Source organism: Theropithecus gelada, unplaced genomic scaffold (assembly GCF_003255815.1).
Source record: "Theropithecus gelada isolate Dixy unplaced genomic scaffold, Tgel_1.0 HiC_scaffold_15875, whole genome shotgun sequence".
Classification (NCBI taxonomy): domain Eukaryota; kingdom Metazoa; phylum Chordata; class Mammalia; order Primates; family Cercopithecidae; genus Theropithecus; species Theropithecus gelada.
In genome coordinates this window covers 212,900-238,434 of record NW_020257631.1, presented here as the reverse complement: position 1 = coordinate 238,434, position 25,535 = coordinate 212,900, and the positions used below count along the sequence as shown (strand labels likewise).

At 36.6% G+C, this 25,535-nt stretch overlaps 1 pseudogene; it reads left to right on the top strand.

Moving 5' to 3' along the window:
* The window catches only part of LOC112617062, a 128,289-nt pseudogene that overhangs the window by 28,017 nt on the left and 74,737 nt on the right, over positions 1-25,535 (top strand).

Genomic DNA, 25,535 nt, shown 5'->3' with positions numbered 1-25,535 from the left:
TTTAGTAGATCCTTAAGTACCTATATAAGTAGTCTCTCTTTAGAATGAATAATTTACTCTTTAAAAATACCTGTTAATTCCCACTCTGCATTAAAGTTTATTTCAAGAAGAACTCACATTTATGATTCTATTTTGATTAATCACTATAGTCACATAAAATTCCAAGATCTTATTTGTTTAAATAGAAAAATTTTCAAATATGAAAATTTACTTATTTTGTAAATTGCTTGCTAAATTAGGAAACATCAAAGTTCTGAAAACTGTTTAATCTGTATTTGTACTTTATTGGTGTTGTGGATAAGAAGATCATATACTTTTATGTTAAACATTCTTGAAATTATCATGAGTTTCTTATCCAACAAGATTTAATAGGTCTTTTTACTCAATTACTTAAAAGCATTTTAGAGTTCCTTATTAACACAGACATTGAAATCCAGTATCAGCTCCCTAGAAAGCATGAAAAGCTGTTTTACAGATGCTTTTGTCCACAGAAGCAATTTTTATGGGAGAGACATTATTTCACTTTATTTCATTTACTTGTCTTCTTTGTTCATTAAGCTAATTACTCTAGTCTACATTTGTGCCTTTCATCTACCTTGTTTCTTGAGCTTGATCCTTTCCCAACCCTGAATCGACTGTTACTGAACAGTTGAAGCTGAACAGGAAGGAATTGCAGGTGTCAACTCACAGTTTACAAATATGACATCTCCTCTGGCATAGCTGGAAATATGAAATATTGATTTATGTGCAGTAAAAGGTCTTATAAAAATGATCACATACACATGAGAGATTAATGCGCAGGAGATCAATAGAAATTTCATTCTTGACGCTAGACTGTCACCTATGGTGAAATGCTAAAATACAGAAATCAATATTATCTATGAAATGTCAAATTTATTATAATTATGAGGATGAAAGCTGGCCAAGTGGCTCCCAGGAGAGAACGAAGGATAGGTTACTGTGCTGAAGCATCCTTCATGTCCCTTGTTCACTTGCTGCCAATTTGAGAGCAATATTGGTGCAGGGGGTTTTCAGGCATTATGTACCGCTGTGTAGTAACAAATTCCTGCTGGAATATTTAACTCTTGAAACTGACAATAATACAAGTGTTCACACAGTCAAAAGGTGTAGAACTTTTAGCTCCAAAATATAGAGAACATTTTAAGCATAGATTTTAATGTGGTATGTGTACCACAGCCCATTGCTTAGGAAAATTGAGCTTTTACAGACAGAAGATTAATAAGATCTTGATGCAATTTTATTCAAGCTCATGTTCATTCTCTCCAGTGGTGGTGGGGTGGGGGTGGAGGGCGGAGAGGGGAAATCCTAAATTATCTATTAGTAGGCTTCACATTTTCTATAGTTTAAGCCATTAGCTTGATTCTTAGAAATTGCCATTCAATTTCCACTGCTGGCAGCAATTCTTTGAACAGATTTTTATGAGTTTGTGGCAGCCTACTAGTCTCATGTATCAAGTTTAATAGAGTCTTTGAAAAAGTAACACAAAGCTAAAATTTTATGAGCCTATAAGAAGACAATAAAATGAGAGTATTTGGTCTTTCCTTTTAAGTGGGGAGGGGGAATTTTAGAATTTTCAGTTAAAAGCAAAAAGAAAACTATACTTCTTTTCACATATTCTCCATGTCTACAGAAAAAGTTTTAGGCTCTTGTTAATAGTATCATTGAACCTCATAATAAGTGTAGATTTTACTAGTGAATGTTAGTGATGATACACTGTAATTCTTTTAGAGATTGGGGCTTGTTGCGAGTGGGCACAAGGGAAGATAAATGCATCTGACCCCAGGAGCAACTTAGGAAACTTGGAGAAAAATCTTGATTCCATTGTAGGTGGTATAAGTGATGAATAGGTTGTGTTATTCACTATCAATTAACACTATTCATAAAACTCCCTTGTTCAGATTTTGATGATTCCCAATATTAAATACAAGCAGTGTTCTCTGCCAACTAAGCCTAGAGAACAGCAGGAATAGCATGTTCATTTTATTATCCTGTTGCTCCACACAGAAGGACCTCAGAAACTGGAGAAATGAATGAGTGAGTGAAACATTAAGTTTTTTTCATCCTGCGGTGCTGTGGTACAAACTGAGATGTTTGGGGATATAATTTCTTCTCATTTGGAATTAACATTTTGTTTATCTTTAAAATTTTGATTCGCTTTTGTTTTCATCCCCTTCTCAGGTCTAAATAGCTCTTTGGTAACAAGTAACTTTACTTGGGATCCACACAATACTTCTGGTTGGGACATGGACTTGGGAACTAACGACTACGTATCAAAATCTCAAAACAAAATCTGCCTAGTATAGATACATCTTATTATGCACCCTTCAATTGATGGTCCCCCACTGAATTTTTAACTGGAATTACACACAATAGGGGGGAATGTACTTTCTCTTTAAATATTAGTAATATTAGTAATATTAATTTGTTTGTGATGACAATCTTATTTGTTTTTCTACGATTTCTTGAATCTTCTTGGCTTATGTTTATTTTAGAGCTTTGCTTGTCATGATGTCCATGTGCTGTTTCTTTAATCTGATTCTTAGGGAGATGTTTCTCGTTCAGACTTAGATTTAGTTAAACATATTTTGATTGAAGGGACATCTAATAAGTAATACCTAGCATTTATTCTGAGTTTTTAGTTGTCAATATAAAAATTGAATGGAACCGTTTCAATCAGTGACCTTCAGGCCCCTCACTAGCAAATTACTTTTTCCTAGAGTTTTGGTTTTTCAGTGGCACTGTCTAATGCTATTGTTTTGTTCATGACATATATTTTTAAATTATTACTTCTGTATTATCATGGAAGAACATGTCATAGGTGCCACGATGATAGCAGAATTTGACACCTCTCACAAATGAACACATGAGGAAGTCACAGGAAGATTTCATAGGGAGTCACATCGAGGCCCCCAGTGAATGTCATTCTTTTCAGTGAGCATTAGTTGAATGTCTACTGCATGCAGGAAGCTGAGACAGAAAGATGAAAAGGCCCAGACAGAGCTCTCAACGAGTTCACAAATAGTGCAAATTGGGTGATATTTAGAAATGGAAAATATTCAGAAAAGGAAATTGTAAGACTTAGAACCTATACAAGCATTCCTGAATCCTTGGATTTGTGTACACTTTGCTCAAATAAAAACCGATTTTCATATCTTATAGAAAATAGACAGTCCATAGACATTCCAGAGACGTAAAACACAAAGTTTTTCTTCTCATCTATTGTTATTGAATTATTTACGCTTCCTAAATATTATCTCTTTTGGCCAGAATTGTGGGATTATTATTACTGCCAAATATAATAGAGGGTTCATAAACTTTCCTCCAGTTGGCAATACAAACACTGTTTTTAATCTGGAAAAGAGATAAAGATTTATTTGCTTTTTAAAAAACGCTGTAGCATTTATACAATTTATAAATAAATAGAGATTTGGGAAGATTTTCCACTCTACACAGCTTCTTAAGGCTTTTTTTTTTTTTTTCTCTTCTGTACCTCAAGTACCCAAAGCAGTTAAAGTTAATACTTAATGCAACCCAGTTGAAGAGATAGGCATTTTTTGCAGTCAGGTCTCAATTAAGAGATAAAAGACAAAAAGTGCAAAGCACTTGATAAAGCTAAGAATACAAGGCCAGCCATGGATGTGCTTGAAGCTGTCCATAGCGATAACTGGATAGTCAGCTGGAATCTTCTTGAATTGAAGTGGGTGCTCTAACTTATCAAATTCCACATATGGGGAAATTATTGGTGCCTACAGTGGTGATTAACACTAACCCACTGGGTCAGAAACAAGCTGGGATAAAGGTGAAAACTGTATCTGACTATCAACACCAAATACATCCATTTAGAGAAAGATAGCAGAGGGTTTTTTCTTTTTTTATATCTTCAGTTGTGCAGGTTGTCAGGCTGGTCACACAGTTAACGCTGCATATAGAGTGCTTTCTATAATGTGCAAATTGCAATGCACATTAAAATGTAATCTACTTTAATAAGTCACATGAAGATTACATTTTAAGATAATTGTTTGCATGTTTATGCTACACACCAAAATATTTTCCTGCTTTGTTTACAGTATTTTCTCTTTGCCTTTAAAACATAATGATTGCAACCATTAGCACTAAATAACTTCCTCCTTCATATGGTTGGGGGTGAAGTTACGAAGATTCAAATTTTGGGTTCCTGGAAGCATGGTTTAATAATATAATATTTAAAAATCTGCTTGATTTTATTGAAGTTCTCAAAGTCAAGCTTGTCATGATGTTATGATCATCAAAAACCTTTATTCTGCGTCAATAATTAGGACACTTGTCTTGAATTATGCAGATGATTTTATAAGTTGTCCACTTTCCAATTCCTGTATAGACAAAAATATGTGAGCAGTGGCAATTTTTGAAGTACTTATAATGAACATCATAACCTGGGTTTTCTGACAAATCTGTTCACTTGGAATATGGCCAATTATCAATGATTTATTAGAATAGATTAGAAGAAACTTAAAGGAAAATGGAAATGACAAATAATCTCCAAATTTCACATTGTTCATTCATTTAAAAGTAGTTTTCCACTCAGCCACCAGTAAAATCATTTACAAGTGATGACATTTAACTGAAAAGATTTTCATCTCCTTTTTTCCCCCCTCTTATTCATCTTGTAATGTAAGTACCAATGAATACTAAAATAACCCTTTGGGGTCATGAGCCAAAATAAGTCCTTATTAGTCTATGTAGATACTATGCCCTCAGCAAGTAGCAAGATGACTGGTGCAGAGTTGGTACCTAATAAATATTTCTTAAATGAATGAATGAATGAGTAAACAGAGATTTGAAAATATAACCAAATTGTGAGTTGACTGAGCTGTGTAGTTTTTAAATCTGGCAGTTATCACAATGCTCAATTGAAACTTGCTGAATTATTTGAGTTCTATTTATAGGGAACCTATTTTTGAAGAATCAGTTCATGACTTGATCACATATGCCCACTTATTTATTTATGTTAATGCTATTAAAATATGTCATTACCCAGAAAAATTATAATAGCTTTCTTCCTGAGCCATCACACCTGAGGTTACCATACTTTTTCCTGCTTTATCTCGATTGTTAATCAAGAGATCAAAGTAGATTCCAATCTACTTTCTATTGAAATAATTCAGTGATCTTTGTTCATTCTGTAGAAGCCATGGAGTCATATATTGAGAGTAATATTTAAGTTCCAGGTGCTATAAAGCCCAATTGAAATATGCTGCATAAAAAAGAAATATTAGTGTATGTCTATAACTGAAAATTTGGCAGAATGTATTGAGACATAGCTAGATATAGGTGCTCAAATAATGTCATCAGAGTGCAGACTATCTCCTGGCTATGATTTTCTCTGTGTTGGCTTCTTAGACAGCTCTTCCTGCAGAAGGTTAAGCTAGCTCTGAGGAAATCAAGGCTGCCTTTTTCTTTTCTTTCTGTTTCTTTCTTTCTTTCTTTTTTTAAAACAAAACAAAAGTAACCTCAGCCAAATGGAAAATGAATTTTCATTCCAGTATACTTACCAAAAGTTCTGGAGTTGAGCCTCATTGCCTTCCTTGGGTCCTATGTCCATCCTTGACTCAAATGTTCTGGCCAGCAGACAGAATATGCTGTTTGTAAATGTCTGCATCATAGGTCCTTTTCCACATCAATTTGTGTTGGCAGTGGGATGTGGTGCTGTATTGTGGGCATTGTGTCTGCTTGGATGCAGGAGGAGGGTCACCATGAACTGAATCACAAGAACTGGGAGTGAAGGAAGGTAGCTCTCTAGGAAACATCCAGGTACATTTCCAGAAGAAAGAGAATGAATGGATCTTGGAGAGATAGAAACAATAGATGTACGTTGTAAGAAGTGTAAATGAAATAATAAAAGTATCAGTAAAAGGATTATGAAGAAGGAAAGCCTATTGAAGCTCCAAAATTATACCTACTGAACAACTGAAGTTTTCCAAAAAATAAGCTATATCTAACTACTGTATCAAACACTGTAATGAATTACTAAAGACCCAGGTCTACCAAGATATTTTGGAATGTATTCAACTCTGTAATTTAGAAATGTAGTCAATACAGGTATTTTTGGTGTTGATCAGGCTAGGAGAAAAACCAAGCATATATAAACTTTCCTGTTTTTAATGGAATCTGTCTTTGTTTTGAAGGCAACTGACAATATAAGCCTGGGAGGAGTAGAAATGGCTCATTTTCCCTATCTTGGGTACTATTCGGCTGGGAGTCTTTGCTGATTGCTAACACTTCACTGAGTTCCACTGCCCATAGAGGGCGTTATTTTTAATGTTGAGAATTAAAAATGTGTTATTGAATGAGAATGGAAAAAGGAGAAAAGTCATCACCTTAATGGATTTCAGTAGATGAGCTAAAATAATATTCAGATGTAAGGTCTCAACAATAATGTTAAGCAGAACTTTAGTCTTGACTTTTAAAATGGCTTAATAAGTTAAGTAAAAGACAGCATGTGATAGTTTGGAGTGTAGAATAAGTTAATTTAACTTTAACATAATTTGCTAATAAAACCCTTTGTTTTATACTTTACACTTTGGTTCAGAACCTTCGTTTTGTTAAGCTATGTTCTGTCCTTTGGCAGTTATGGCCAAAAGAAGAAATTATTCTTTATATTTATACCCTACTGTTTCTAGCAAAATGTGTTCTTTCATCATAGTTTTAAGTGCTGTTTTTTTTTTCTAGCTAAGTTGCAAAATTTCTACATGTCTAAACTACATTCTAGACATTTGTTAATAAAACTCTTTGTTTTATACTTTATACTTTAGTTCAGAACCTTTGTTTTGTTAAACTTTGTTCTGTCCTTTGGCAGCTATGACTAAAATAGGAAATTATTCTTCATATTTTTACCTTATTGTGTCTAACAGAATATGTTCTTTCATCACAGTTTTAAGTGCTGGTTTTTTTCTAGCTAAGTTCCAAAATTTCTACATTCTAGACTTCAGAACATTATTGAAGTCTCTGTGATCTTGGTTCGATTGAACAGATTCAGGATTATAAATCTGTTTTGTAAATGATTCACTGTAGTTTCTTCTCTCTCTACCATTACAAATATACAATGTTTCTCTTCAGCACATCATCAGGATGTACTAAATTGTGCCAAATCAGGTAACCTATTGCAGTTTTTAATTGTTTTCTAAATAATCTCAGGTCAAAGTCTATACATTTCTGGACCTTTTAATATATTGAATTAAAATGATAGCACATGGTTTGTGTTGAGTTTTAGATAAGGCATTACATTTCAGTTTATCATGAATTATTTTCACATTTTCCAAGCAGTTTAGTCTGGACCAACTTTATAAGCAGGCATCTCAGTGCTGTAGTTGAGTGGCAGCCAAAAGGTCCTCTGGTCTACTGAAACTTACTTCATCATATAGTCTCTTGAAACAAGCACTGTGATTCCCATCAAGTGAGTCACCTTGTCCTTAACTTATTATTCTTAGAAAGCCCTGTGAAGAGGATAACATATAGTCATTAAAAGAGCCATTAACATTTGATGCCAGCAAAAATATGGGGGCTAGAGAGGGGATGGGTGAAGAACTGAATCTCATGCACTGTACTTTGCAGAGGAAAATTCCTGTTTAATTGCAAAAAAAGGAATAACTGCAATTTTGCCTTTATAAAAAATCATTTTGTGTAGATTAGATTCTAAACTGAGATATGAAAAAGAAATTGGCTTGAGATACAAAGACTTTATATAATATTTACTACATATAGTTTTGGAAGGTAGCCCAATGGTTGCTTTTTTTATCTGTTCATGATTTCATGTACCGATAGCTAATGTTTTTTGAGTTTACTATGTGCCAAATGTTGTCCTAATTGTATTACATGAATTATGTAATACATAATCTCATTTAAACCTTCTTAACAACCCTCTGAGGTAGACATTATTATCACATTTTACAGAATAAAACAATAAGATGTAGATATATTACATTGCCAAGGTCACATGGGAGTTGGGGAGGGTTGAAGCACAGTGAAAAAGTAACTAGTACATGAAAAACTAGTAGATGTACAAAAAACCAAAATGGGTGATGTGACAGAGTGATGTGGTAAGGATACAGGAGGACAGGATTATAATGCATCAGGTGGTCAGGAAAGGATTTGAGAACAGGTAAAATTTGAGGAAAGATCTGTAGGATAAATAGCAACAAGCTATGCAAAAACTTGCAAGCATAATACAAACCTCCTAAAGCAGAAAGAACTGTGATGTGTTTGATGAGAAGAACAGGGAAGCCCTGTTAGCCATGTTGTAAGTATAGCCCTTCTTCTGCAAAAGCCTTATCCACTTGGAGATCTATCAAGATTAGAGGAAGAACAAGTAGTTGTCTTTCTGAGTTATGTTTAATTTTTCAGTTTTGCTTGTTCTGTGGAATCACAAGTCTTAGATGTAACAATGTGTATTGTCAGAGTTCTCCAGAAAAACAAAACCAATAGGATATAGATATAGATCTAGATGATATAGATATATAAGAGGGGATTTATTATGGGATTGGCTCCTGTAATTATGGAGGTCAAGAAGACCCATAATTATCCTCTGCAAGCTGAATAAGCAGGAAAGCTGGCAGTGTAATTCAGTCTGAGTTCAAAGGCCTGAGAACAAGTAGAGCCAATAGTATAACTCCCAGTCCAATATCAATGGCCTAAGAACTGAGGGACTGCTAGCATTAGTCCTGGTTTGGTTCAAGAACTAGGAGCTCTCATGTACAAGGGTAAAAGAAGATGATATGGTTTGGCTGTGTCCCCACCCAAATTTCATCCTGAATTGTAGCTCCCATAATTCCCATGTGTTGTGAGAGGGACCTGGCAGGAGGTAATTAAATCATAGGACGAGTCTTCCCTGTGCTGTTCTCATGATAGTGGATAAGTCTCATGAGATCTGATGGTTTTATAAAGGGGAGATCCCCTGCATATGCACTTTGCCTGCCATGTAAGACATGACTTTGCTTCTTCTTTACCTTCCACCATGATTGTGAGGTCTCCCCAGCTATGTGGAACTGTGAAACCATTAAACCCCTCTCCTTTACAAATTACCCAGTCTCAGGTATGTCTTTATTAGCAGCATGAGAATGGACTTATACAGAAGATGAATGTTTCAGTCAAGAAAAGAGAGAGAGAGAATTTGTCCTTCCTTCACCTTTTCATTCTATTTAGGTCCTCAGTGGATTGGATGATGCTCACTCACATTGGTGAGGGCAGATCTTCTTTACTCTGTCTACTGATTCAGTTACCAATCTCTCTGGAAACACTTTCACAGACACACCTTGAAATCATGTTTTACCAGCTCTCTGGACATCCTTTAACCTAATGAAGTTGACACATAAAATTAACCATCACAGTGTCTTCTTTTCTTTTGGATTTCACATGAAATTTCTTTCTTTAGCCTTCCTCACCCAGATACATTTCTTATTGGCATACACATTAAGGGTCACACCATTTAACCAAGAAGCAACTTCTGTACTCAGTCTTTATTAAGATTTCATAAAAAAAAAAAAATCCAAACTTTATTTAATTCACAGGTTTACTCAAATGTTCATTGAAGGCCTATTATATATATTTTGGGTAATAACAAAATAAATTTGTCATGGACATTATCCTTAAGAAATTTAAATCCCATATAATGAATATTTTAAAAATACGTATATAAAAAATAAAAATATTTACCTTATTTTTCATATCCCAGCAGTCTTTTTGCCCAGTGAGTCCATTATCCCTGGAGCACATGGGTCACTCAGAGAAGGCAAAGAAGTCATTATTCAGACCTAAGTTGCAAAAGTGATTTTGTCATGTAAGATAATAAGAATTTTAAAAAATAAGCTTTGTTGAGAAAGAAAATGTCATTCTAAATTCCAAAAGTTTGCCTTTATGTAGCAGGAGCAAAATCTGATGTCTTAGTGTTGTATTATACATTATAATGTATAAAGATTATAAGTTCTAAGGTAAGAGAGGTTCTTATCGAAGTAGCAGGGGAAAAGTATTTTTGTTATGGCATATAAAAAAAATTAAATAACTGAGTGGAAAGAAAGACATTAAAAGATGATGCAAATCCTTATATCAGTTGCTCTCTTTGGCCGTGGCCCCAGAAGGTGGTTGTAGAAAGATGGAAGAGATTAAAACAATATATAGAGATGGAAGCTAAAAGCGGTGGGGTTTTGTGCCTCCTTTCCTCCTAGAAACTCTGGGAGGAAAACTATCATGATGGGTTGCTGTGTACTGTGAGCACAACACAACTCTAGGGAGTATTAGTTAAATTGTAACCTATCTCAACTGTGCTCCTGGTGTCGTACATTGCTCACCTGAAAGTCGGAATGTGGTATCCTTGGCTATCTGCTCATCATAGAGCAGAAACGGCTGCATGAGATGTTTAGGCAAAGAGGGGCCAAAGAGAACTATCATGAGTCTCCCTCCTTCCATGTGTGATGGAAGGAATTTGAAAAGTCCCACAGTAGGGGAATGCAGAAGGAAGATGTTAATTGCTGAGTTAACAGAAGCCAGGTAAAGCAAAGAAGATTTGTAATGACAATGAGAAAAGAAGGGAGGTCCTGTACAGCAAGGAGGCAAGCAAGTTTTCTGGGAGAAATCACAATTACCTTCTCTAAGAAGAGATCAGACCATGAGTGGAACTGCAGCCACTTCAGCACCGAAGCCAGTGAGGACAGAGACCGCTTACCCCCTACAGGCTAGCAGGATGAGACACTGAAAGGGAAGTGGGTCACAGAGACGAAATACCCCTTTCTCAATGACATGAGCCAGGGCCAGCTTCCCCTGGCAATTTGAGAAGGAAAAGAGGTGCCTTGGAAGGCAGCTGAACTTCAAATAATTTGCATATTTATCAGAAATGGATGATTATAACCAGAGGAGACAAAGATGTTATTATTTGGTAAGATGGGGTGGGGGAGGTACTAATTTTTCCCCATTATTTTTACAATAAAGTTAATTTTGTTTTAAAAAAGATACTTATCCCCCACCCCTCAATTTTGAGTTTGTAGTTTTAAATTTGTGTATGTGTATGTTTGCGTGTGCACCAGTCGCCTCCATATACTATATGAACCTAAATATAAAACAAATTATCTAGGAGGTTTAAATAAAGTGGTAACAAGGGTCTTTATAGCTAGCTAAAAGTAATCTAATTTTATTCAAACCTGTGTGCTGTTTTTGTTTTCTTAACTCTGAAAGAGGATTGCCCACTATGGAAGTTCAGTAATTTGTGTAATTGGAGCTCTTTACATTTTATTGATCTACTTTCAAGGTTCATTTGGATTTTGAATACATAGTGCTTTCAATAATTAAAGAAGGATTACTTTTATTGCTCTGAGTTGGAATCCATTTTATTTTCCAAATGTATTATATTTCTCCACTGTGTACAGAAAGCAGAGACCTAGATGGTTTTTCACTGACTCAGTGAGTTAGTTACCTAGTGCTAACAAAATTGCTTTGGGGTTTTCCACAGAAAATGAGGTAAATGAGATCTTTTATAGGTATAGTACATTAAAGTCAAATTAAAGTTTTAGCAATAATTTTAAAAGTTAGTTCCATCTGGTAAGGTTTTGGTTTCACTTTTTGTTTCTTGTTGACTCTAGAAAAATCTACTCTAACAACTGTGTTCCTGGGGTTAGTCACTTAGGATTTTAAAAATGTTTATCAGCTTCTGTGTCTCGTCACTAATGAATCAGGGCCACCATGGGCTGACCAACCAATATGGCTCTGTCAGCCTATGCCATCAGATTGACAGCCCTGGTTTAGGCTAAATAACTTTAGCTTGACATCATTTATTGGAGTTGACACTAGTAGTATTAAAAATTGCTTTTATTGTGAAAATAAGATTTTTCTGATACCCCAATTCACTTTTCTGGGAAAGGGCACATATCTGCCCCATTTCTGAGGTCTTGGGCTAAACAGAACTAGGATAATAATATAGTTGTTTCATTTATTTATACTTTGTTTAGTTTGGTAAGGCAGAGAAAAGACATTTTGATAGTATAACAGAGGAATTATGCAACAGAGACAATCAATCTCAGCTGTAAAGGACTTGGTTTGTGTTATACATAGATTATTTTTAGTGGACTCTGGATTAGGAAGAACACTTTTCCTTCATCTCTTTCACCAGAGTCCTTAAGTCTTCTCTCCATTCTTCATTTTGCTAGAGGAGAAACTACATGGGCAAAGCATAGTGGAGGAAGACACAGAACCCTGGTGGAACAAAGAGGGAATAAAGTGTAGGGAGATTTAGGAGGACAAGGAGAGGAGACATCAGAGAAAGAAAAGCTCCTTAGTGTCCAAATGCTCCTTTTCAGAGAAAGAAAAGCTCCTTAATGTCCAAAGCTCCATAATGTTCAAACCATCATATAAAATGTCCAAAGAAAAGCTCCTTAATGTCCTTAATGTCACTGGGAATGATGGGCAACTGCTGGAAGAAATAACTATCTTGCACCATCTCTTGGACACTCTGTGTTTTTGATCGTCCAAGAGTAGTGTTTTGTGTAATGGACTGTGCATTTTTACTCTTTCTAATATTAGTGGCATACCTTAATATTTTGTGTGTGTCTCTCTTCCTTACTATAAACCATTAGTTTGAGGATTATGTCACCTTAGTTTTCCACCAGTACCTCACATAGTATCTGTGCTACACATTTACACATTCTCAGTTAATGACCAAGTTACAATGGGTGAAATTTCAAAATTACCTATTTGTTCCTTATAGCTCTGAACCGTTTGAATTATAGTTATTGCCCATTTGATCCTTCTGGGGAATTTTAAGATTCAAGATAATCAAGATGTAATTTGATATAAATCTCTTTAAAAGTAAACTACAGTGGCTCACGCCTGTAATCCCAGCACTTTGGGAGGCCGAGACAGGTGGATCACGAGGTCAGGAGATCAAGACCATCCTGGCTAACATGGTGAAACCCTGTCTCTACTAAAAATACAAAGAAATTAGCTGGGCATGGTGGTGGGCACCTATAGTCCTAGCTACTCAGGAAGCTGAGGCAGGAGAATGCTGTGAACCCGGGAGGTGGAGGTTGCAGTGAGCCAAGATCACGGCACTGCACCCTAGCCTGGGTGACAGAGTGAGACTCTGTCTCAAAATAAATAAATAAATAAATAAGTAAATAAAATAAATAATAAATAAAGTAAACTGCAAATGTTAAATGAGATTTTCTTTAAATTATAAAGAAAAAGAAACTTGAAAAAATTTCAACTGTTTTAGCTTCTTGTATTACTTCATTCTCATGCTGTGATAAAGGGCTGCCTAAGACTGGGTAATTTATAAAGGAAAGAGGTTTCATTGACTCACAGTTCCACATGGCTGGGGAGGCCTCAGGAAACTTACAATTATGGCGGAAGGCACCACTTCACAAGGTGGCAGGAGAGAGGAGTGCCAAGCAAAAGGGGAAGCCCTTCATAAAACCGTCAGATCTCATGAGAACTCACTCACTATCATGAGGACAGCAGCATAGTGAACCACCCCCATGATTCAATTACCTCCCACTCGGTCCTTCCCATGACATGTAGGGATTATGGAAACTACAAGATGAGAACGAGGTGGGGACACAACCAAACCACATAATTCTGCCCAGACCCCTCCCTAATCTCATCTCCTCACATTTCAAAACATAATCATGCCTTCCCAACAGTCCCCCAAAGTCTTAACTCATTCCAGCATTAACCAAAAGTTCAAGTCCAAAGTCTCATCTGAGACAAGGCAAGTCCTTCTGTCTATGAGCCTGTAAAATCAAAAGCAAGTTAGTTACTTCCTAAATACAATGGGGGTGCAGGCACTGGGTAAACACACCTATTCCAAATGGGAGAAATTGGCCCAAATGAAAGGGCTACAGGCCTCATGTAAGTCTGACTGCCCCAGTGGGGTAGTCAAATCTTAAAGCTCCAGAATGATCTCCTCTGACGCCATGTCTCACATCCAGGTCATGCTGATACAAGAGGTGGGCTCCCACAGCCTTGGACAGCTCTGCTCCTATGGCTTTGCAGGGTACAGCCTTCCTCCCAGTTTCCTTCATGGGTTGACATTGAGTGCCTGCAGCTTTTCCAGGAGCAAGGTGAAAGCTGTTGGTGGAACTACCATTCTGGAGCCCAGAGAATGGTGGCCCTCTTCTCACAGCTCCACTAGGCAGTGCCCCAGTGGGGACTCTGTGTGGGGGCTCTGACCCCACATTTCCTTTCTACACTGCCCTAGCAGAGGTTCTCTATGAAGGCTCCACTCCTGCAGAAAACTTCTTCTTAGACATCCAGGCATTTCCATACATCCTCTGAAATCTAGGTGGAGGTTCCCAAATCTCAATTCTTGACTTCTGTGTACCCGCAGGCTCAACACTATGTGGAGGATGCCAAGGCTTGGGGCTTGCACCCCAAGCATGCCATGAAACCATGGTGTGAGCTGTACCTTGGCCCCTTTGAGCCACCACTGGGACACAGGGCACCAAGTCCCAAGACTGTACAAAGCAACAAGCAACCCTGGGTCCAGCCTATGAAATAATTTTTTTTAAATCCTAGGCCTCTGGGGCTGGATAGGAAGGGTTGCCATTAAGACCTCTGACATGCCCTGGAGGTAGTTTTCCCAATTTCCCCATTGTTTTGGTGATTAACATTTGGGTCCTTGTTACTTTTGCAAATTTCTGCAGCCAGCTTGAATTTCTCTTCAGAAAATGGGTTTTTCTTTTCTACCACATTGTCAGGCTGCAAATTTTCTGAACTGTAATGCTCTGCTTCCCTTTTAAACGTAAGTTCCAATTCCAAACCATAACTTTGTGACTACATAAAATGGAATGCTTTCAGAATAATCCAGGTCATGTCTTGAATGCCTTGCTGCTTGGAAATTTCTTCTGCCAGATACTCTAAATCATCTCTCTCAAGTTCAAAGTTTCACAGATATCTAGGGCAGGGGCAGAATGCTGCCAGTATCTTTGCTAAAACACAGCAAGAGTCACCTTTATTCCAGCTCCCAACATGTTCCTCATCTCCATCAGAGACTACCTCAGCCTGGACTTTATTGTCCATATCACTATTAGCATTTTGGTCAAAGCCAGTAAGCAAGTCTCTAGGAAGTTCCAAACTTTCCCACACCTTCCTGTCTTCTTCTGAGCCCTCCAAATTGTTCCAACCTCTGCTTGCCACCCAGTTTCAAAGTCGCTTCCACATTTTCAGATATCTTTATAGCAGCGTCCCACTACCCAGTACCAATTTACTGTATTAGTCCATTCTCATGCAGCTATAAAGCACTGGCCAAGACTGGGTAATGTATAAAGGAAAAAGGTTTAATTGATTCAGTTCCACATGGCTTGGGAGGCCTCAGTAAACTTACAATCACGGCAGAAGGGGAAGCAGGCATGTTCTTCTTCAAATGATGGCAAGAAGGAGAAGTGCCAAGCAATAGGGGGAAAAGCCCCTTATAAAACCATCAGATCTCATCAGAACTCACTATCACGAGAATAGCAGAATGGGGGTAACTGCCCCCATGATTCAATTACCTCCTACAGGGTCCCTCCCACAACATGTAGGGATTATGGGAATTACAACTCAAGATGAGATTTGAGTGGAGACACAGCCAAACCATATCACTCACCGTAGAGTAAGAATGAAATGAGCTATTTTTTCTTTTTTTTAAGATGGAGTCTCACTCTGTTGCCCAGGTTGGAGTACAGTGGCTCAATCTTGGCTCACTGCAAGCTCCACCTCCTGGGTTCACGCCGTTCTCCTGCCTTAGCCTCCCGAGTAGCTGGGACTACAGGCCCACCACCACCATGTCCGGCTAATTTTTTTTTTTTTTTGTAGTTTTAGTAGAGATGGGGTTTCACCGTGTTAGCCAGGATGGTCTTGATCTCCTGACTCCGTGATCTGCCTGCCTCGGCCTCCCAAAGTGCTGGGATTACAGGCTTGAGCCACTACACCCAGCTGAAATGAACTATTGTTTTTATGGCATGTTGTTATAGTACTATGATGAAATTCATTGAATTTTTTTCATTAGGGATGAATAGTAATATCAATAGTAATATATTAATTTTATTAATCCAAGATCATGTTAGCTTCTTTTCCTTTTGGAACATTCTTTGGATGATTAATTTATTCATTATTATTTCACAAATAATGTGTCTTTATTATGCACAATTCACTTTTGGTTAGGCTTGCAAAAGGATTGAACTAAATGCATTTTGTCCTGGTGAAGCTTACATTCTAGTGGGAAACACAAATTACTTATTTAAAAAATATATTATATTTGTTCCTACCTTACACTATACATAAAAATTAACCCAAAAGGGATCATTCAAGTCTCACAGTTTTAAACAGTGCTATGAGTCCAGAACACTCCCCTGAATATCAAACTAGTGTATCCAGCTATCTACTCTACATAGCTCCTTGAGTTCCAGCTAGTCTTTCAAACTTAACATCTCTAAGACTAAGTTCTTCTTCAGCTTCCCCAAACCTACTCTTCTTACACTCCTCCTCATCTAACAAATGGCAACTCAATTTTTCCAGTTGTTCAGACCAAATAAATTGAAGTCATTCTTTGTTCCTCTTTTGCTAACACAGCACATATTATCCATTGTTATATTCTATCACCTATTTTGTAGCCCATTCTGGATATTTCATAAAAATTGAGTCATACAATATATGATCTTTGTGTTTGGTTACTTTCACTTATAACGTTTTCAAGAATCATCCATATTATAGCATGTTTCACTACTTTATTGCTTTTTTATGGCTGAATAATATTCCAATGTACTGATATAACACATTTGTTTTTCCATTCATCAGATGATAGACATTTAGATTGTTTCTACCTTTTGGTTCATTAATAGTGCCACTGTAAACATTGATGTGCAAGTTTTTGTTTGATTACTTAGTATTCCCAGCTACTTGGGAGGCTAAGGCAGGAGAATTGCTGGAACTCAGGAGGCAGAGGTTGCAGTGAGCGGAGTTTGTGCTACTGCACTCCAGCCTGGGCAACAGAGTGAGACTCCGTCACAAAACAAACAAACAAACAAATAAACAAACAAAAAACGTGTAGGCATATGTTCCTAATATCGTATTCTAACCAAGAAGTCATAGAAATGTTTAATACAGGTGATTAGAAATCACGGGTGCGACCGGGCGCGCTGGCTCACATCTGTAATCCCAGCACTTTGGGAGGCCGAGGTGGGCAGATCACGAGCAGGAGATTGAGACCATCCTGGCTAACATGGTGAAACCCCGTCTCTACTAAAAATACAAGAAAATTAGCCGGGCCTGGTGGTGGGCGCCTGTAGTCCCAGCTACTCCGGAGGCTGAGACAGGAAAATGGCGTGAATCCAGGAGGTGAAGCTTGCAGCTAGCCAAGCCCCACTGCACTCCAGCCTGGGGGACAGAAAGAAATAATGGGTGCAGAAGATGTCCTAGACCTGGGGAGAAACCTGAGGAAGTGGCCCATGCCCTCTTTGTATTCTGACACACACAGCGTCTGACACATTGTAGAAGTTCAACAATCTTGACCAATAAATAAAGAAATAGAGTATAGCTACAACCCTTGAAGCTGAATTATATGGTATAAAAACCCAGTGGTTTTATTCTTTAATGTTTACTAAATAGATTTGCTACCATTCACTGTTTAACAATCCTTAGAGTCAAGAATTTTGGGGTTACATTTCACTGATATGTCTCTTGTTGCCAGTCAAGATTATTATTTTTTCTTTAGTTCAGTGATATATGGAGTTGGAGAATGGCAGCTCAACACCTTCTTTATAATTTAAATTCATTAATGTAGAAAACTCTCAGACTTATTTTCCCCTCTAGGTAAAGTAGCCTTAGCTCCTCTGCAAACTCCAAGCATCAGTTTTTTTTTTTTTTTTTTTCCCTAATTGCTTTTCTCTGGATATTCTTCAGTTCCTCCAAGTGCTTCTTTAAAAAGTGCAAAAATTCATTACTGGCAGCTTTTCAGACGATAACAATTCTATCCCTTGCTCATTGGTTGACAGAATAACATGCCCAATGTTGTGATAATATGAGGACTAAGGGATCCTAGACTTGCTTTCACCCTACTCAAGTGAAATTTAAACACTAGTGATGTTTCCAGGTTTACTAACATGTGCTTTCACATCCACCAAGAAGATTCTTATATGGAAGTAAAAGTTTCCAACATCACCCACTAGTCCTTATAAGAGAGGCAGTTTTCCAGTTCTTGCAAACACATCTGTAGGCTGGTGCCCCAACATCAGGTGCCCGCAGGTCAAATTCATTTAACCTGAGAAACCTGGTCAAATACGAGCACCTTTCATCAGCGTTCCATATGGTTTTTCTCCCAGAAGGAATGACCAACCTGAAGCAGCTATAGGCAATTCTGTTAGCCAAAACAAGCTGGAAGCAAAAGGGAAAAAAGTAACAGTGAAAATTCTTTTTTTAATGTGTATAATACTTTTATTGTCAAAGTCAAACTAACAAAATATTACCACCAATAGACATACTGTGGATATTGAAATATTAATATTTAGTGGTGAGGTTTTTTTTGGTCAAATTAGTAAATATTTATTAAATCGAATTTCTTAAAACTAATATGGATCTGAAAAAGAAAGTGAAAATTCTTAAAGGAACCAAGTACAATCTCATGAATAAGCTACAGAACACTTAAATGACTAGTGTCTGTATGTGCTTGCTAGTATTATTATACCATCAAGAAAGTAAAAATAGACATATATATTATGCATTAAATCCACAAGGTAGAAAACTTGAAGACTGATTACTTTAAGTAGTAAATGAATCCAAGAAGTGTGGATCACTTGATGGGAAATAACCAAGACAGCCCATTATTATCTCTCTTGCTGATTTGGTGTATGATGAAGAAGAGATGTACATTAAAGGGTGCTGCCAGAAGAGAATAAATTTGTATCTTAATGGAAAACTCAAAGCAAACTTGTGGTTGTTACCACAAGTCAAAGAATATTTCTTGAACTCCCAACTGACTATGGTGTTTCTTTCACATTGTTGATCGCTGTAGACATTTCCTAAACTCTAGAGTGCCAAACGTGAAGAAAATGTGCACAAATAAACAATATTAAGAAACACTGGTGTGGTAGATCGTTAAAACTCCCCCCCGCCCCCATTCCTGTATGTACATCTCTTTGCAATGTGACTTTGCTGGTGCTCTTGTAGTGGACTTTATTTCTCCCCCAACTGAATCTGGGTTTGTCCATGTAACTTGTTTTGGCCAATGGGACAGTAGCAAACATAACTCAAGCAGAGCCTTGAAAAGTCTTTTTACATTGAGGCTCATGCTCTCTCACTGCTGGAAACCCTGAGAGCTCCAAGTGAGAGCTTTCAGGAAGCTGAAAGCTAACTTTCACCCGAGAGGATGAAATTCCACATATAAAGAGAGGCTGAAACATTTCAGCCATCCTGGCCAGAACCTCAGGCATTAGAGTGAGTACAAACTAGACTATCGAGTTCTTGACAAAGTTACTCCATACCAGAACTGCCAGATTACCGACAGACATGGAAGAAATAAAAGTCTGTTTTTGTTTTGTCATTAAGTCAGCAGCAAAAACTAATAGATACACAACGAAATAAATGTGTAATTAAAGTTCAACTTTAAGATGTGATATGTGATGGAATCATTGCAGAAATCATACAAAGTTGAGGTTAGTATGGAAAGGTTTCAAAAAAGAGTGAGGTTTTGGTGATTCTGTGTATAATATTTTGCAGAGATCTTTTTCCGCTTCATTTTTGTCACCAAATCAACTGCAAATCCCAGTCACTGATGTTTAGATTACTACATGCACCTTCACATGTATCTTCCATCTCTTTTTGCCTGTAATTCAAATAAGTATGCTTAGAGTCATCTGAGTTATATACAGGCATACCTGGTTTTATTGCACTCCACAGATATTGCAGTTTTTTTTTTTTTTTTTTTTTTTTTACAAATTGAAGGTTTGTGGCAACCTTGCATGGAGTGAGTCTACTAGTGCCATTTTTTCTAACAGCATGTGCTCAGTTCTTCAATTTGTTCACTTTTTTTTAAAGCAATATTTTTAGATTAAGGTATGTGTGTTGATTTTTTGGCCATAATGCTATTGCCCTCTTAATAGACTACAGTATGAGCATAACTTTTGTATGTATTGGGAAACCAAAAAAAAAATTGTGTGACTCACATTATTGCAGTATTTGCTTTATCGTTGTGGTCTGGAACTGAACTCACACTATCTTGGAGGTATGCCTGTTGTGTTAGTCCATTCTCACACTACTACAAAAACATACCTGAGACTGGGTAATTTACAAAGAAAGAGGTTTAATTGACTCAAAATTCCTAATGACTGGGTGACCTCAGGAAACTTACAATGATGTCAGAAGGCGGCAGGGAAATAAGGCATGTCTTACATGGTGGCAGGAGAGAGCGGGGCTGGGATAAGGAAGTGTCATACTTTTAAACCATCAGATCTCATGGGAACTCACTTGCTATTATGAGAACACTATGAGGGAAATTGCCCCATGATTCAATCACCTCCCACCAGGTCTTTCCTTCAACACCTGGGGATTACTTTGCTCCATGTGACTTCTGTGTCTAGGCCATTGAAGGATAGAGCTTCTGCCTGGTTCTCTCTCAAATCATATCATACATACTAGAAGAGTTCAGCAAACATGTTGTGAGGACAATTAAGCAGTCTTATGGAGAGACTTACATAACAAGTAATCACATCTTCCCATCGTCAACCAGCATCAATTTTTTGGTCACGTGAATGAGCCACTTTGGAAGAACATTGCCCAGCCCAAGTCCCAAAACTACAGCCCCAGTCAGCATTTTGAATTCAGCATCATTAGAGTCTCTAAGGCAGAACCACTCACTCAAGTAGGCTGCTCCTGAATTCCCAACCCAGAGAAATTCTGTAAGATTCAGAGTATTTATTGTTGTCTTAATTTACCAAATTTTAGGGGAATTTGTTTCACAGCAATGGATAACTATTGCACACAAAGGAAAAGGCTAAAATTTGCATAGTACTTTTAAAAATAAAAATTATAAACCTATCAGTCTGATTTTGGGCCAACAGCTAGATCAGAGACATTAGTTCCAGTTCCTTATTTGAGAATCCAAATGTGAAACCATACACATTTTTAAGCTTAGTCTTTGCGTGCCTTAGCTCTTTTCTTTGTAAATTTTAGTTAATGAATCTACCAATATCCAAGTCATTTTAAAAACTTTGGATTCATGGTAGTAAACTCCTCTTGTTTTATCTTCAAGGAAATTAGCTTAATTTTATGCCTTAACATTCTTATTATCTATCTTTCTTTCTGTATTTCAGTCCTGTCTATATTCATACCCTTGTCTAATATTCTGTGGAATATTTAGGAACTTAAGCCTCCAATCTTTCAGTAACCTTTCTAAAAGGTACTATTTACAGTATATCATCTAAATGCTTTTGCTTGTTGCAAAATGACCAGGCCCTAAATATCTCTACAATAGTATATTTTGTCCCTATCCCACTTCTTATGATCTAACTGATTACAGTGCTCCAATCAAGCGAGCTGTTTCATACTTCTAATTGGCCTCGTTTGGAATGCTGTTTACCTTTTGTTCATCATTCTTGAGTACTTGCGGGCAGAGAATCATTCGTATTCTTTAATTGCTAAATGTAGGTTTGTTCCTGAAGGGAATTTTTAATCTGGAAGGGGGATTAATTAACTGATCCCAAACAGAAAATTACAAAGTATAACCCTCACAAACAAAACTTCCGTAATAAAGACTCTTGTACTTGTGTAATTAAATCTTCAGCACAAATGCCATCAAATATCAGTAGAAATAAGAATCATTTGAAGAGTTTGGTGATATTCATGTACCTAAACTCTATTATTTGAGATTCTAACTTCATTGGTCTGTGGGCCAAAGAATCGGCATTTTTTAGTTCACAAGTTCCACAAAAGCATTAAAAATCTCATAAAAGGCCAGCCTTTATTGTTTAGGGGAGGCAATAAATGATGAGTAAGCTTGTAAGCCAAACTCAATGTATTTAGTATCCAAAGTGAATCTTTTCTTAGTAGCAAAAACACGGGCATGGTGGGTCACGTCTGTAATCCCAGTACTTTGGCAGGCCTAGGCAGGAGGATCATTTGAGGTCAGGAGTTCGAGACCAGCCTGGCCAACATGGTAAAAATGCCATCTCTACTAAACTACTAAAAATTAGCTGGATGTGGTGGCGCATGCCTGTAATCCCAGCTACTTGGGAGGCTGAGGCAGGAGAATTGCTTGGATCTGGGAGGTGGAGGTTGCAGTGAGCCAAGATTGCGCTACTGCACTCCAGCATAGGCAACAGAGAGAGACTCCGTTTCCAAAAAAAAAAAAAAAAAAACCAGAAATTGGAGTGGCTCTACAAATGTCAGACAAAATACACTATAAAATGAAAAAAAGTTACTAATGATAAAGAGGGGCATTTGATAATGATTAAATGGTCAATCTATCAGGAAGAGAGAACAAATATAAACATGTATGCATGTGACAACAGAAAACTAAAATTCAAAAATATAAGCAAAAAAAGAATATGTTAAAAATTCTTGTGCATCAAAGGACACTATCATGAAAGTGAAAAGACAACAAATTTAGTGAGAAAAAAATGTTGGCAAATCATATATCTGATAAGAGACTTTTATCTAGAATGTATAAAGAACTTTTGCAACTCAGTAATGAAAATACAACAGCCCAATTGCAAGTGTGCAAAGGATTTAGACAGACGTTTCTCCAAAGAAGATATGCAAATGGCCAATATGCACAATATGCAATGATGCACATAACATCATTACTCATCAGAGAATAACTAATACATTAAATTATTATTCATAATATTAATTATTACTGAATTATATTAAATAATTAAGATATTATACATGCAATCAAAACCCCAATGAAGTAGCACTTCATATTCACTAGAATGGTTATAATCAAAATGTCTGCTAATAACAAATGTTGGCAAGGATGTGGAAAAATAACCCTCATATGCTGCTGGTAGAAATGTAAAACCATATTGTCACTTTAGGAAACAGGCTGGGAGTTTTTCGAAAAGTTAAACAAAGAGTTATCGTATTACCACTCCTAGGTATATATCAAAGAAAAATGAAAGCATATGTTCATGCAAAAAATTGTACATGAATATTCATGGCAGTATTATCCATAATAGCCTGAAGGCAGAAACATTCCAAATGTACATCATCTGATGATGAAAAAACAAAATGTGTTATATCAATACAATGGAATATTATTGGGCCATGAAAAAGAATGAAGTAGTAATACATGCTACAGTGTGAATAATTCTTGAAAATGTTATACTAATTTGAAGAAACCAGACACAAAAGACGTCATATTATATGACTCCATTTACACAAGATGTCCAGAACAGGCAAATATATGAATATAGAAAGTAGATTAGTGGTTGCTTAGGGCTGGGGTGGGAGCTTAGTGGTAGATAGGAAGATTGAAAAGTGATAGCTAAAAGCATCTTTTTGAGAATTTCTTTTTGAGGTGCCAAAAATGTTCTAAAATTGATTGTGTGGTAATCTGTGCGAATATACTAAAAACCATTGAATTATATACTTTATGTGTGTAAATTGCATGGTATTTGAACTTCGTCTCAATGAAATTGTTACCAAAAAATTTGACTAATATTGACAACATGCTTTCAGACTCTTAAAGTGTATTGTGTAGATACAAAGATTTTATCTGTGTTAATTTTCATATTTGTATTTTATGTTAGATTCATGTTAGAGTACACATACTTCCAAGCTTCAAGAAAAAAGTTTTCCAAAGAAAGTTTTGTTAGATATGTAAGAACAGAGTTGAGCTAAGCAGCGAAGGCTGTAGGTAGGAGGTTTTGTTCAAACACAACCCAGACTGGCTGTTTACATAAAAGCAAAGACATCATAAAGTCACAAGGCAAGAGCAATCTAAATCACTAGCTAAAAAATCAAATCAACCTAACAAATTTGAGGGTTTTTTCCCCTTCAAAATAAAACATAAAACAATTTCGGAACTTTGTGGATAAAATCTCAAAATACAGATAATGATGTTGTTTTATAAAACATGTTAAAGCACACATATCAATGCATCAACTCTACCCACCAGCAAACCTTCCCGTCCCCAGGACACTTTCCTGAAAACTTCTCCCAGGTCTTTTTGACTTTTTTTTTTTCCCCTTTTCCTTTGACTTCTATGTTAATCTATCATTAAGGATTATTAAATGTTCTTTAATAAGTATTAAAAGACTTTTAAAACTGTGACTTCTTAGTTCTTCTCTTCTCATTAAAAGTGTATCATTTAAAAAATCTTAATATATTTTTTTCACATTGATTGAGGTATAATTGACAAATAGAAAATTTATGTATTTGAGGTATACAACTTGATGTTTTGATATATGTACACATTGTAAAATGAACACCACAATCAGCTATCATATTTTTAAACTCCACACGCAGAACTCTTTTATGTTGACAGACAGTTTCTCTTGGTAGATTATTGCACAAGTATGGTCAGTTTTTTTACTACTTGAGGCCCCCCAGGACTAAGGATTCCTTAAATTGTTACAAAATCTGGAGAAGAGGTAGACATGGCTAGAAGGACAAGCAGACATGACGTGGGGAGTATCTGGGAGAAAGGAAAGGAAAGAACATGAATGAGAGAGGGATAAGTTTGTGATGGAGTGAGGTGACTACTATGTTGGTGATTTTCTTTTTCTTGCTACAGACCATTAGTACTGATTGCAACCTCTCCCATCACTCTCTTCTTATATACTTCTCCTCTCTTAGGCTGCACTTGGAATTTCTGATCAGGATAACCCTCAGGATGTTCCAGAGGGCCAGAATACCCAAATGCCTAAAGAGAATGGTGAGATAATACATCCAAGATTAGGTGCTTAAAATCTGCAACCAAATGCCCTAGGAAGACAGGAAGAACAGTAGCCTCCAATTCCCAGACAATCATTCTGAGACTGAAGAGAGAGTCTAGAAGTAGATTTTTGCCCAAGTCATAGCTTTACAACATACTAGCTGTGTGATCTCAGAAAAATCACTTCACTCCTCTGAAAGCAATTTGCTTTAACTGTAACGTTGGGTTAATGGTAAGATTCACATATTATTATTGTTGTGAGAATTAAACAAGACATTATACGTAAAGCACCATGAATAGTGCCCAATACATAGTTAATAGTCAATAAATAATAGCCATTATTATTATTGTGTTCAGACATCACATAACTAGGGCACTGGAAATAAGGCCCCAAACCTTATTTTTCTATTCAGACAACCAACAAATACTGAAAACTTTTTGGTCATCTGAACATCCTGGCTATGTAGTCATCCAGAATATTCATTTAAAGTATTTTAAATTCCATGAAGACACTTGAAAGACTTGATAAACACCCATCGTAATATTTTTTCAAATGAAATTTTATACAGCTGTGAATGAATAAGAAACACTTTCCCATTACTTTTTGTATAGTTCCCAATTATTTAACATATTCAGAAGAAGAACAGTT